The sequence below is a fragment of the Sus scrofa genome, chromosome 5, assembly GCF_054392235.1.
Source record: "Sus scrofa isolate SSC_HxYL_T2T_F1_AM1 chromosome 5, Sscrofa_HxYL_maternal_Yorkshire_Landrace_v2.0, whole genome shotgun sequence".
Lineage (NCBI taxonomy): Eukaryota > Metazoa > Chordata > Mammalia > Artiodactyla > Suidae > Sus > Sus scrofa.
Window position 1 is genome coordinate 93,215,085 of NC_139387.1, and position 13,204 is coordinate 93,228,288.

The window sequence follows — 13,204 nt, forward strand, 5'->3', positions numbered from 1 at the left end:
TTCTTAGTCCCTTTATAGATATTATGTTAACTAAATTTCATAACCTGCATCATAGTTTTGGCCGCTAGCACTAACTTAATTTAGTAAAAGAGGAAACTTGTGACAGAGTAAAGTAACATGTCCACAGCTACATAGCCAATGAATGATGGAGATAAGATTAAAAAGGAAATTCGTACTCAGAGTTGACGTGGCTCATCTCACCAAGAATCTCTCTCAAACAAAATACCTTAATGTGGAAAACCTTTCATGGTAAAAGTGCCCACTGTACATATAAGAGCAGAGAGTTGGAGGTCACCAGCATGTCAACCATATGAGAATGTTAAGGAAATGGTAGTAAATTAAAAATCTTGAGGGGAGTTCCCGTCGTGGCGCAGTGGTTAACGAATCCGACTAGGAACCATGAGGTTGCAGGTTCGGTCCCTGCCCTTGCTCAGTGGGTTAACGATCCGGCATTGCCGTGAGCTGTGATGTAGGTTGCAGACGTGGCTCGGATCCCGCGTTGCTGTGGCTCTGGCGTAGGCCAGTGGCTACAGCTCCGATTCGACCCCTAGCCTGCGAATCGCCATATGCCGTGGGGGCGGCCCAAAGAAATAGCAAAAAGACAAAAAAAAAAAAAAAAAAATCTTGAGGAATTTCAAAAAATTGTTTGGGAGTTCACTAATAGCTATGCAGATCTTCCCAATGGCTTCAGTATCTCCTAAAGGCAGAACCCTGTCAGATGCCCAGATTTGTATATTTTTCTGTTCCTACTTTTGTTCTTTCCACCAGTTTTTCCATTCTTGTTTTTCTGATGGACAAACATTCCCACAGGTGTGTATAAACTGTACGTAATTTGAGATGTTCAGAACACAAAGCTGAACATAATTGGTAGGTAGCACTGTAAATCTTGCAATCACAAAGAACCAGCTAAGGTGCCAGAACAAGATAGTTTTGGGGATCTTTCTTCCGCTTAATTACGTGGATTGCCATGGTAATGGAAAAGGAGCGGGAAAGAAATGAAGAAGACTCTCATATTGGGGTGTACTCAGTCTTGGCGAATGCTCCTTTGAGTCAGGCTTTAAGTGGACATTGACTTGTTACCAAGACCCCAAGATTATTCCAGTCAGTCTCTTTCGTGTTATCCCATGGATGATAAAGGAAAAGGGAAAAGGAAGAACAAATGAGATTCATGTCACTGATACCATAAAATGGAATACAATGGGATTTTCAACAATTTTATTATGGCAACAATATAATGAAATAGTACATTTTTATTTTATTTTATTTGTCTTTTTAGGGCCTCACCCATGGCATATGGACGTTCCCAGGCTAGGGGTCCAATTGGAGCTGCAGCTGCTGGCCTCCTCCACAGCCACAGCAACACGGGATCCAAGGCATGTCTGCAACCTACATCACAGCTCACCACAATTGCAGATCCTTAACCCACTGAGGGAGGCCGGGGATCCAAAACCCACGTTCTCGTGGGTACTAGTTGGGTTTGTTAACCACTGAGCCACGACTGGAACTCCCAGTAAATTTTTATTACGTAAATTAAAGCCGTGAGATTAGAATAAAATTTGTGTGGAATAAGCTGAAGGCTAGATGTGCTTAACCTCTGGCAAGTTGATCAGATTTTATGGCTATATATTTTGTGCATCATTCAAATTGATAACTTAATCCAAATATTCTAATTCATCTTTTCTTGGCCTATTTTTCTAACCTCGTATAAATTTTTGTCTCTGTAATTCTATTTTAGAGAAAATCAGGATACAAATTAATTAACAAAAATGTTATTTTTCTATCTCTTACTTCCTCTCTTCCATTCTTTGACCTATTCTGGGCTTTAGTCATTTCCCTCTTCTCAGTAGAATTCTGCTTTCTCAGATGTAAAGATTATTATTTTTTTTGACAGAAAGTAAACAATCAGGAGATAAAGAAAAAAATGCTTAAATAACTTGCCTTTGGTGTCAAGTTTCAGATGAAGTCTCAATGGAGGAAAGCAATGCAGGGAAGTTGATGGCCTGAAATGACGAAAGCTAGAGAGCTTACCTGGTGTCTGAATTCTAGGAGCAAGGACTCATTAGCCAGGAATTGGCTGGGGGCTAGAGTGAATTCTCAAGGCAAGACCCTGAGAGTCAGCGTGAAGGAGCTTGAAAGGCAAAGGCAAGGTTTCCAGTCTTTGGCTTATAATTTCTCTTTACTGTAGTGGTTGCCTTTCTCCCATTTCTTGGGGCCTCATGTGCAGCTGGTAACATCCTACAGGTGGGCTTTCCACTGTGACTGGGACTTCTCCCTCTTGTTATCTGGTGGCTTCCATAGATGCCTCCTTTGGAAGCATTTTCCTTTTGGCCAGTTGTTGATTATACATCGTGGTCGTGTCCTCTTTGTGTAGTCAGTCCTGTGCCTCAAGGCTTTCAGGGAAAGAGGCTGGAGTATCTAATAATGGGCTGATTCTTCTAAGCGGGATCTAAGTTAGCTCTTTGTCTCTCCCTTGCCCCTGTGGATGGCACATGAAAGCGCTTTGAAAGGGAGCACTTTTCATCCCCGAACTGGCCCCAAGCAATTTCTGTGAAATGGTTGTCATTTTACAGCAAATGGGCCCAGCATCACTCAAAATATTAATAAAATAATTATGCAAAGTCGTTGCTTTTCAAATCGACTGACAATTTTCTCTTTTCTTTTAGACATCAAAAAGAACCAGTTCCTACTACTGATTTTAAAACATACCACCCACCAGGTCTTCCTTGGAAATTCTAGCAGTTTATGCATTTTATTCCCTGATGAAAACATCTAGCATCTATGTTTGTTTTTCATTCATTTGTTCATGCATGTATTCACACACCCAAGAGAGGCTATGTAGTGAAAACTGTGATGTGATGGGCACCGTCAGCTCCTTTATAATCTATTAAACACGAAGGAGTTACTGCGTGTCAGTCACCATCCTGTTTTCCACAGACCAAAAGATCACCTTGAAAATTCCATGGGAGAAGAATCAGTAAGTTAAATAAAGTTACACTGGGGACCTCAAGGCGGAAGTGGGCACTAATTCCTGGGGTATGAAAGAGATCTGATTTCATAAAGGAGTTTGAAAGGGTTACTTGTTGACCAAACTTCTGATATCTAAACAAAAAACAAAACCAAACAAAAAAGTTTTCAGCCTTTAGCAGGGGACGATCAAAAGATTAAAGAGAACTTGTCTTTGAGCAACCAAGCTACTATTCCAACAGAAAACTGAAGTCATTTGCTGGAGCAGATGTGCAGACAGATGTAAGGCAGAGTCTGTGGTGCGATGGAAATAAAGACTACCCACGGGTATGGGCAGGGAAGCAGATTATCTGAGAAGGATAATCACTTTTCACTAGGAAAAGAGCCACTGACTGTCATTGTCCCCATACAGGAGGAACCACTGATAACACTACATAGTCTTAAGTAGCTAATAGATTAAAAAAATTATCATTGGACTATGGCATCTGGAGATCATTCTAATATCATATCTTTTGTCACCTCAATATAGCTACTTAGCAGGAACCTGCCACTCAGAGTGGGTTTTTTGTTTGTTTTTCGAGGGGGGGCTATCTCACAGGGACATTTATTCCTGCATGGTAGCGGCACTGCTACAAGTGTGCATGACATCCCAAGTTCCCACAGCTCAGCCAGACTGACAAGAAGAGGTGGCTAATGATGGCTATGAGCAGGTACAGGACTGGAAGCTTTCCAGGCTTCGTTTCTTTTATCAGCACTCATGATTTTATAAACGATGAAGCCCATCATTCTTCCATTCCTACCCAAATCTCCTGGTAAACTTGGGTATATTTTTAGTAGGGCTTCATGGGGGTCCAAACATTCTTAATAAGGTTTTGAAGCATCTCGGTGCAGGACCAGCAGCTCAAGCAACCTCGACCGACAACTGATGACTTAGAAAGGTCATTGAGTGCTCAGAATGGTTTTTAATGGGTGAAAACAACTAAGGGCCCCTTTCTTACATAAGAAAGTTGACATACTTATCCTTGATAGTGTATTATTCTTGACATGCTGCCCACACTTCATGACATAGAAATCCAACAGAGTAGGTTGGGGTCCTTTAGGCCAGGTATAGGCCAAGTTTTAATGTCTGCAAGATATGTCTTTGTGGTTTTTTTGTGTATTTGTTTCGCCTCCGATGAGTGCCCAAGAGACTTGAATCATCTCTGTCACCATATAGTCACTCAAAAACTTTTTGTTACATTGAATTGAATTGAGAGGTATAACATAGAGCATAGATACACTATATCTAGAGCCAGAATAACTGGGCTTGAGTCCTAGCTCTACTGCTAACGAGCCTGATTACTCCTCTTCAAAAGGAGGATGTTAGGTTTGTTGTGAAGATGAGATAGTTAGAATACACTGAAAGTACTTAAGCCAAGAGCTGGCCTGTATTAATGCTATGCCTGGCAAGTGTTTGTTATGATTGATATTGATCATGTCTCTTAGGTAGTGACAAGTCATGAGCCTGTGATTCTGGCACTCAGGTTTCATATACACCCACAGATCTCAGAGCAGCTTGACTTCAGGCAACTTTTTTCTTCAGCTATAGTGCCTGCTATACTTCCAAGCCACTTCGATTGCTTTCTGGTTCCATCACTTTTCCAGCACTGCTCTTGCTGTGGTCACTACCAGTCCCTCATTGTCAAGTTGAAGAGTTCTTTTCAAACGTCATTCAAGTTGACTCTTCTGGAACATTTATAACTCTCAACCATATTCTTCCTTTTTGAATTCTTTTTCTTTGGCATGAAAACCATCCTTCCTGGCTCTCCTCCTAACTTTTAGATATCTTCTTCTTGGTCAGTCACCATTGCCAGCTCCTCTTCCTGAACTTTTATCAAAATAACCTATTGACGCAGCAACAAGTTTTATTCATATTTTTGCATATGAGGAAATTGAGATTTAGAAAGGGTCACACATTGGAACTTGGCTTAATCCAGGTCAGTCTGACTTCTGCGTCTGCACTGATAAATCCTCTGTTGTTTTTCCAATTAGACTGAATCATATTATAAGGAATCGTGGAGACCATTCTAATAAAAATATAACATTAATAACAACTAACACTAACACTTTAACTCTTTAATCCTCAAAGAGTACTACGAGGTTAGGACTATTATGCCATTGTACACATGAGAAAATCAGGGTACAATGTATTAAGAATGTGAAGCAATTGGCCTTTATTCCACCAGCAATTAGAAGCTCAAAGTATCCTTAAAAGGGGAGGAGACATGACCTTGCTCAATTTCTATAGAAATATATATTCCAGGAATATGGAGGATAGATGGAAGGGATTATTTTTGTGCACAGAAATCTGTTAGTAGGCTGTTAAGGAGAGTCTAGATTAAATGATGAAGTTCTGAGTAAAAGTTGTGGCAAAAAATGATAAATGGAAGGAATGTGTAAAGACGTTTATCAGATATTATGATCAAAGCTTAATGGCTGGTGGGATGTAGGTGGTGGGAAGCAAAGGAAGGGTGTTGTGGAGGTTCTTTGCATGGGAGACTTTATAGACCATGTGTTTGTTTCGCTGCATACTAAAATTGGGGCATTTAGCCTTTCAGACTGGCCTCGTGCCCTATTAGTCTTAATTAACTGGGTTCATCTGGAGAAGCAGGTCCCCTGCCTGTGTGCCACCATGGCCTCTGCTGCTTTCTCCAGCTGATGCTTGCTGCACAGCCACCTTTTCCCTGCAGCCCCGTTCTGGCCCAGGGAATAGTGTTTAGGCTGCTAGCTCAGTGGCTACTCCAAGATTGCTGTTCAGTGACATGGCAACGCTCTTCCCCTTCTGCCAGGCACCAGCTGCTGCCTTGCTGGGAAAATAAGAACTTAAAATTATTCTTGGCTGCGTCCTCAGTTCCTTCACAGCATTGGACTCATAGACTTTTATATCCAATCCCACACTCCCCACCCCACCTGCACTTTCGTGACTGATACTATAAGATTGCAGCTATTAACTTTTGGCAAACTTGACTTTTCTAGTCTTTTCTCTTCTTGCCTTATTTTGGAAGTTAACAAATGTGTATTGGGTGCACACTGGGATCATGCCAAACTTATGTAAGCTGCTATGGATACAAAGATGAATAAGGAATATCCAAATCTTAAGGATCTCCCAGGCTGTTGGGGGAATTAAGGAATTAAGATAGAGTTTAAGTACAACAGTGAGAAGTAGGGAAGGGAGGCACTGTAAATAGCTGATATTGGAATAGTCGGGGGGCTGTCTAGAAAAGCTTCGCAGAACATTAGGCATCCAAGATTAGACAGGCATCATTGAAACATGGAAACATTGCTTGGGTAAGGGCGTAAGTGGAATTGTGGTGCAGGGTTAATAGGGTGAAAGAATGTATGTTCAGAATCAAGAAATAGTGCTGCTAGTTTGGGGACCAACAAGCAGTTCCATATGTTCCTAATGTAGAGTACAGGAGAATGGGGAAAGGTATAGGAGAGCATTGAGGGATGAGGCTGGGGGCAGAAAAAATGGTTAAATCATTAAGAGGCTTGAATATCATGATTTGGAGTTTATCCACAAGATAATAGAAAGACCTTTACAGGTTTAAACAGGAGTGTGATGTGGTCAAATTTCCTTCTTATGAATTATTCGGCTACAATGTGGAGGGTCAAGGACAGAGAAGAGAATTCTTCCTTCCTTGTTAGGAGGAAGTTAGGAGACGATAGAAGCCAACCAAGTAATAGCTATGGAGATTACACAAAAGAAGTAGCATTAGGGAAAACATGAAGTGAAGGGATTTATAAGAAAGTGGATTTTATGAGAATTGGTGACGGACTAGATTGGGGTAGGGGGAGAACAACAGTGCTGGATTATTTCTTGGGCAATAGAGCTTAACTGTCTTTGAAAATAAGTTCCAAAAAATCCAATCTCATTGCCACACTATTCCATGAGACATGAAATTTAATTTCTCTCATATTCCTTGACTCGAAGTCTTGAAGCTTCTTTTTGGAATAATGGCCTCTAATAATATTAGGTATGTTTTTGAACACTGAAGGAGGTTCTGTCATTGCAAAAAAAAAAACCTCAAGCATCCTGATGGATCTTTATGGATGATCAGTGGCAGCAGGAGCCCTTCTCCCTTCACAACTCAGGAAACTCTCTAATGTACAGTGCTCTGAATAGCACAGCTGCTCCCCTTGGGTGTGGACTTGTTGGTTTTGACACATATCTATGGTGAGAAGAAAAGATTCTAAAGACCTATTAAATCTTCTCTCCATCGAGACACCTACCAGTTAACTGGATAATCAGAATCCTTCCTTTCTTCTCAAATTAAATGCCGTGCATTCTTCAGTACTACCTAAATTGCCACCACATTCATTAAATCATATCCAACACAAGCAGACTTTGGTTTTTTTCTCATCTCTTTTAGTGTCAGGCCCATCCGTCTTGTCCACTTGTTTCATTAGTTCAAGGAATCTTGGCTGTGTACCAGGCATTGATATTGTCCCCGGGGATGTGGAAGGGTGTAGACCCAAATGCCTGTGCTCTTGGAGCTTACATTGGTGGGAGATGGAAGATAATCAGCAAGTAAACAAATAAATGCACCAGATAATTTTAGAGACTGAAATGATATGAGGAAAATAAAAAATAGAAAAAGTTATTGATGCTGGAGAGGGCTGGATGATTTAGATCGGTCAGTACAAAAGGTCTGATTGAGTTTTGAGAGGTCAAAACATAGAAGCTAGCCATGCCATGGCTTTGAGGTAGTGTTTTTCCAGACCAAAGTCCTAAGTTTGGATTGTCCAGTGTTGATGAATGCTCCAGTGTGTCTGGAGCATAACATATCCAGTTGACTTATTGTATTCTCTACTTTTCCATATTTGCACTCTGTGGGTTTCCAGGCTAATTGGATTATTTGCATACATATTGTTTCTTCCTAAAATCCTACACTCCTTGAGGGCAAGGGTATATCATAAACTTCATCTATTTTCCCCACAACCTCTAGCACAATGCTAAAAATGTTGCTAGATACTCAGTAAATTCTTGCTAAATTCAATTGAATTTGCAGTAATAGGATTGTTTTTCATAATATAAAGGGTGAACAAAAGAAATACCTGCTAAATAACATAGTGGCACTACTACAAAGGTTCCAAAATAGATTATAAGCTGCCCCTCCAAAAAAACCTTGAAAGATATACTTTAATTTTAGTGGTTGTCATCCTCTGATTTTTTAAAGAGTCATCTGAGTTTAGGAAGTCATTTTCTATGACAGCTCTTCACATTTTTGAGAGGGAGGAATCTACCAGGACATGGCTTTGGTAATTACAAATGATTTCACTTACTGCTGAAAGACAAGGGCAAGAACGAAAATAAAATTTATTTTCTGTATTCAACACCTAACCCTCTGGGGACAAAGGCAGGGAGGAGGCGCAGTGGATAACCTTGAGTCCAAGAAGGAGTTGATGAGAGAGAGTAAATCTGAACGACAGTAAGCCTAAGGAGAGGAGATATTGGTGAATAAGTGGATCCAAGGCCAGAGGAGCTGATACACCAAGATAAGCTGGGTGAAAGATGGAATAAAAAATAATGGGAGGCTGAGGAATGTGGTTAGACCCAAAGCAGACAGATCTGAATGCCCAGATATTCATCTTAGAAGTAGACTCCCAAATAGCCAATTAGAGTCACAGAATCATTTTTATCCTTATCCTTTGGCAGACTCAAGGATGCACATTCTTCCCAGAACAACTCACAGTACAATGTCTTTTCATGTTCATAGAAAAGAACAATGCATATAAATGCATCAAGGACCTTACCTAAGAAAGAGAGCTCTACCTCCCTCATAGTCAGAGAGATGCAAATAAAACACTACACCGCACTACACCAAGATTCCATTTTTCACCTTTCAGGTTGGCAAAAGTTTCAGTTGGCAAGACTGTGGGAGGTATAAATTGGTATAATCCCTATGGGTGGCAATTTGGCATTATCTATCAAAATTATAAATGTACATTGACATTGAACTACCTTGGGGAATTTAGTCTATAACTATATTTACATACAGATAAAATAACGTATGTACAAAGTTATTTATTCAATAGGAGAAACAGAAAACACCCAAATGTCCAATAAACTATGGTATAGTTATATAATGAAACACAAGGTGGCTGTAAATCAAATAACCCCAAAACTCTAAATCTCTAAAGCAAAAGCAAAATGAGGACTTTCTCTATGCACTGCTGGGAAAGGGCTGCAACAGGAAAACAGCAGGTTCAGTTGTGTATTTATTCATATGTTTCCCTTTCTGCACAAAAGAAAAAAGCTAAGAATGTATATTTGTATTTACTTATATTTGCATGCGGAACCTGTAAAAATACACAAGAATTCAGCACATGTGGTGTCTTATAGAAGGGTAACTGAATGAATGGGAGACTGCACAATTTTTAAGTGTACACTGCATTTATGTGGTTTTCGATATCCATGAAAGAATTCCTTAATCAAAGACATTGTAAAGTCTTTGTCTTCTTGGCACTTATAGTCTAGTAGGAGAGACAGGTAAAAAGAGACAGTGAGTATATAACATAGTATCTAATAATGGTAATTACTAAGAATAAGAAGCAAAGTTCCGTAAGGGGATGGTTAGTAAAAAGAGGAATTATTTTAATTATCTAATATATTGCACAAATGAACCTTTCCACAGAAAAGAGGAGCTATTTTAGATAAGGGGGCAAAGAGGGATGCTCTAAGAAGTCACTTGGAAAGACAAAACTGAATAAAGTTAGAGGGGACCAACTTGGGAAAAAGTGGTCTGGGCTGAGGAAATAACAGTTGCCAAAATCTTGCAGAAGGACCATACCTATGACCCTAGTCAGGGTATTTTGGAGAGATAGCTGGGGGCAAGATGGTGTAGGACCTTGTGGGTCTTGGTGAGGGCTTTGGATTTTGTTCTTTATGTAGTTGGAGGACAATATACTTTCTATTGATGCCCAATGCTCTGCTACTTCTTCTAGTCCTTTCTCTGTTCTGGCTCTATCTGCCTCCCACCCAGCCAGGGGGGGAGGATCACAGTAAAAATGCTACCTTATCCTCCTGATGATCTCTCTTGCCAGTCTCCATCCTTGAACAACTTTCACCGTTCATTTCTTTTCTCTGGTGGCAGAACAAAAGATAGACTATGAGCCCAATGCCATGTTCCACCACAAATTCATGGTCTCCAGCCTCCTTTGAGCCTGAGTACATAGCCAATTGTTTTCACTTTGTATTAATTTCCTATTGCATTCATCACAACAGGCTCAGCCCTCTTCCCCTCTCAGCCCTCCCCTCAGTCACCACATATTAGCTGATGGCCTCGCCTCCTGCTTTAACAAAAACTGAATTCACTGAAGTTCCCTTAACTGAGCGTGTAGTGACCTTTGTCTGCCCTACAAACCCACTCCACCACCTGTTAACCGCGCTTTGTGAGTGACCCAAGCAGAACCCTGGGAATCATCCCTCATCATCTCTGATCCCTTCCATGCTTGTATTCAACTAGAGCCTTCACGCTATAGATTCCACCGCCTAAATATATCTCAGTGCCAGCCCCTCTCTTCCATCCCCACTTCTGCCTCAGATCAGTCCCGCACCATTTCTTGTCTAGACTATTACACTATTCCCTGACCCTAGCCCACTGAACACACACACACACACACACACACACACACACACACAATTGCCAATGAATATAACTGCTTGTATCTCCTAAGTATCTTCAGAATAAAATTAAACTTCCTTGATAAGGAATAGCAAGTTCTTTATAATCTGGTCTCTCTTTACCTCTCCGGGGAAAAGTTTCTCAACTTCTTTCCTCTTCTACTACCTCATCTGCAAAATGGGGATATTAACAGAGTAACCTCATGGTATTGTTAAGGAGTCAATGTTTGTCTCTCCCCAAAATTCCTATATTAAAACCCTAACCTTCAAAATGATGATTTGGAGATGGGCCCTTTGGGAGGTGGTTAAGGTTATACTAGGTCATGTGAAGGTGGGACTCTAATGCTGGAATTACTCACTTTATAAAAAAGATATCTCCCCTCTGTCCTCCCCGCCCCCCCAATCATGGGAACACACTGAGAAAAGACCAAGTGAGGAGGACACAGTGAGAAGCTGGCCATCTGCAAGCCAGAAAGAGAACTCTCCCAGGAGCTGAGTCAGCTAGCATCTTGATCTTGAACTTCTCAGCCTCCAGAACTGTGAGAAATAAAAGTCTGTTGTTTAAACCACCCAGTCTATGATTGGTATTGTGGCAGTACAAACAGACTAAAGATTAATGGGAAACAACACATGTAACTTCCTCTGAAAAAAGCTTGACCATGGTAAGTGCACAGGAGAGTTACTATGATTAGCATCGATTTTCAACCTGTAATCACCCCCTTCCCACCATTTAAAAGTCCCAAAGACTACTGGAGTTTCTGACTAGTCTGCTGTCTTACTCTATCAGATTATGCATTCTGTCTGGAACCTATCTGTGTTTTTAGGACTCAGCACCCTAGGGCCAGGCTAAATATCTGTGTCAGACAGAAACAATGTATTGTGTTCATGCCCTAGTATGATCCTTTTCCTTCAGTATGGGGAGAACCTGTGACTTGCTTAAAGAGAGAACGTGGTTATTTTGTACTCAATTATGTTATACACAGTTGTAGTTCCTATCTTGCTGCAGTCTCTCTCTTCCCTGCTAACTTCGAAGAAGCAAGCTGCAAAGATGGAGAGTGCATCATGGCAAGAAATTAGGGGACAGCCTCCAGCATCACCTGGAAAGAAGCTGGGACCAGTTTTGCAGGAGTCTACAAAGAACCGTTTCCAAAAACCATGCGGACTTGAAAGAGGATTTTCTCACTGTCAAACTTCAGGTGAGAGTACAACCTCAAGTCACATGTTGTTTGTAGCCTGTAGCCTTGTAAGACCCTTGAGAGGACCCAGCTAAGACCTGGCCCACAGGAACTGGATGAAAATAAACATATGTTGTTTTGTACTGTGAAATTTGTAGGGATATTGTGTAGTAATAGATAGCTAGTACTCTATCCATCCATACTTTCAAAGCTCTGCAACTGGCCTTGATTATAACTCGTATTCCTCGCTATTGGAAGTTTCTGCTTCCTTTGGCCTTGGAGACCTGTGACGAGATGGTTACATCTTTCTGCATATCCTGAGAGACTTGCATGCAACATAGAGGCTTGTTGGCGCTTCATAAATATTTGTTGAATGCATTTCAAATACTTGAAGACAAGCAGTTAGATTCTTGACTGGGTGCAAGGGGATAAAACTTGTTTTGCAAGTATATGAAACTGAAATAGATCACAGGGAGACAAAAATGACAACTGTATGGTGATGTGTCTCATGTCAGCTTTTCAAGGAGTCATCTTGATTAATGAGGTCCTTCATTTGTGCAGTCACTAGGAAAATGACAAAAAAAGGGTCTATTTCCTCTTATAGTCTACTTTCAAAAGCACTGGCTTCTCATTATGAATAATCAAATACCGCTGTGAAAGAAGGGCAAACTTGAAATGACTAACTTTTAGCTTTTGAGGCCTACTATTCAAGTGAAGAGTAAAATATTCCTTTTATAAAATTGATGTTATGATTTCACTTGGATAATTTAATGCTTTGAAAAATGACAGTGTTCTTGTTCAATTTTCTGGTTAACAAATCTGTTTGAGGAGTTTCCTTGCTAAGAAAATTTCAAGCGATTGTTTTTTAATTTTTTAGAGGGAGTTGATGAAATCAAGTAGGATATTATATATATATTTTTATAAATGTATTTCCCATAAAATTATAACACAGATTTCATGCAGAAACCACAATGACTTATACTATTTATTTAGAACTAATCACTAGTCAATGCATATTTATTATAAATACAGTGCAAAAATCAAGGCTTTTGGAATGAAATGGTGCAGCTTTTCATCACAGCTCCCACTGCTGTGAGATATATCACCTTGAGGAGACCTTCTAATGAGGTAGGGAGAACCTCTACCCCTTCTCTTGTACTTAAAGCCTAGTGAAACTTATAACAGGACTGGGACTATGTGATTTGGGACCAATTTTCCCGCTACTACTTAACATAGTACTGAAGTCCTGGCCAATGTTGTAAGGAAAGACAAAGAAATAAGAGAAATGAGGATTAGAAGGAAATATTTTTTAAAACCAGAATAAAGCCTGACAGACTATTAGAACTAATAAGTGTTTAGCAAGGTAGCTAAATATAAGACCAAAGTACAAAAATGAGGA

At 40.2% G+C, this 13,204-nt stretch overlaps 1 long non-coding RNA gene and 1 pseudogene across 6 annotated transcripts in view; one reads left to right on the forward strand and one right to left on the reverse strand.

The window, feature by feature from the left end:
- The window catches only part of LOC102160458 (uncharacterized), a 579,515-nt gene that overhangs the window by 478,249 nt on the left and 88,062 nt on the right, over positions 1-13,204 (forward strand). For 4 of the 6 annotated variants that reach the window (XR_014804287.1, XR_014804286.1, XR_014804290.1 and 1 more), the window contains one exon: positions 11,637-11,826. This is a non-coding gene — a long non-coding RNA (uncharacterized LOC102160458). Of the gene's footprint in view, positions 1-1,951; positions 2,143-2,663; positions 2,975-10,203; positions 11,293-11,636; positions 11,827-13,204 lie in introns of those variants that run through there. The other 2 variants (XR_014804291.1, XR_014804289.1) reach the window with 2 other exon arrangements.
- On the reverse strand, positions 3,612-3,976 carry LOC146403546 (ATP synthase F(0) complex subunit j, mitochondrial pseudogene; annotated as a pseudogene).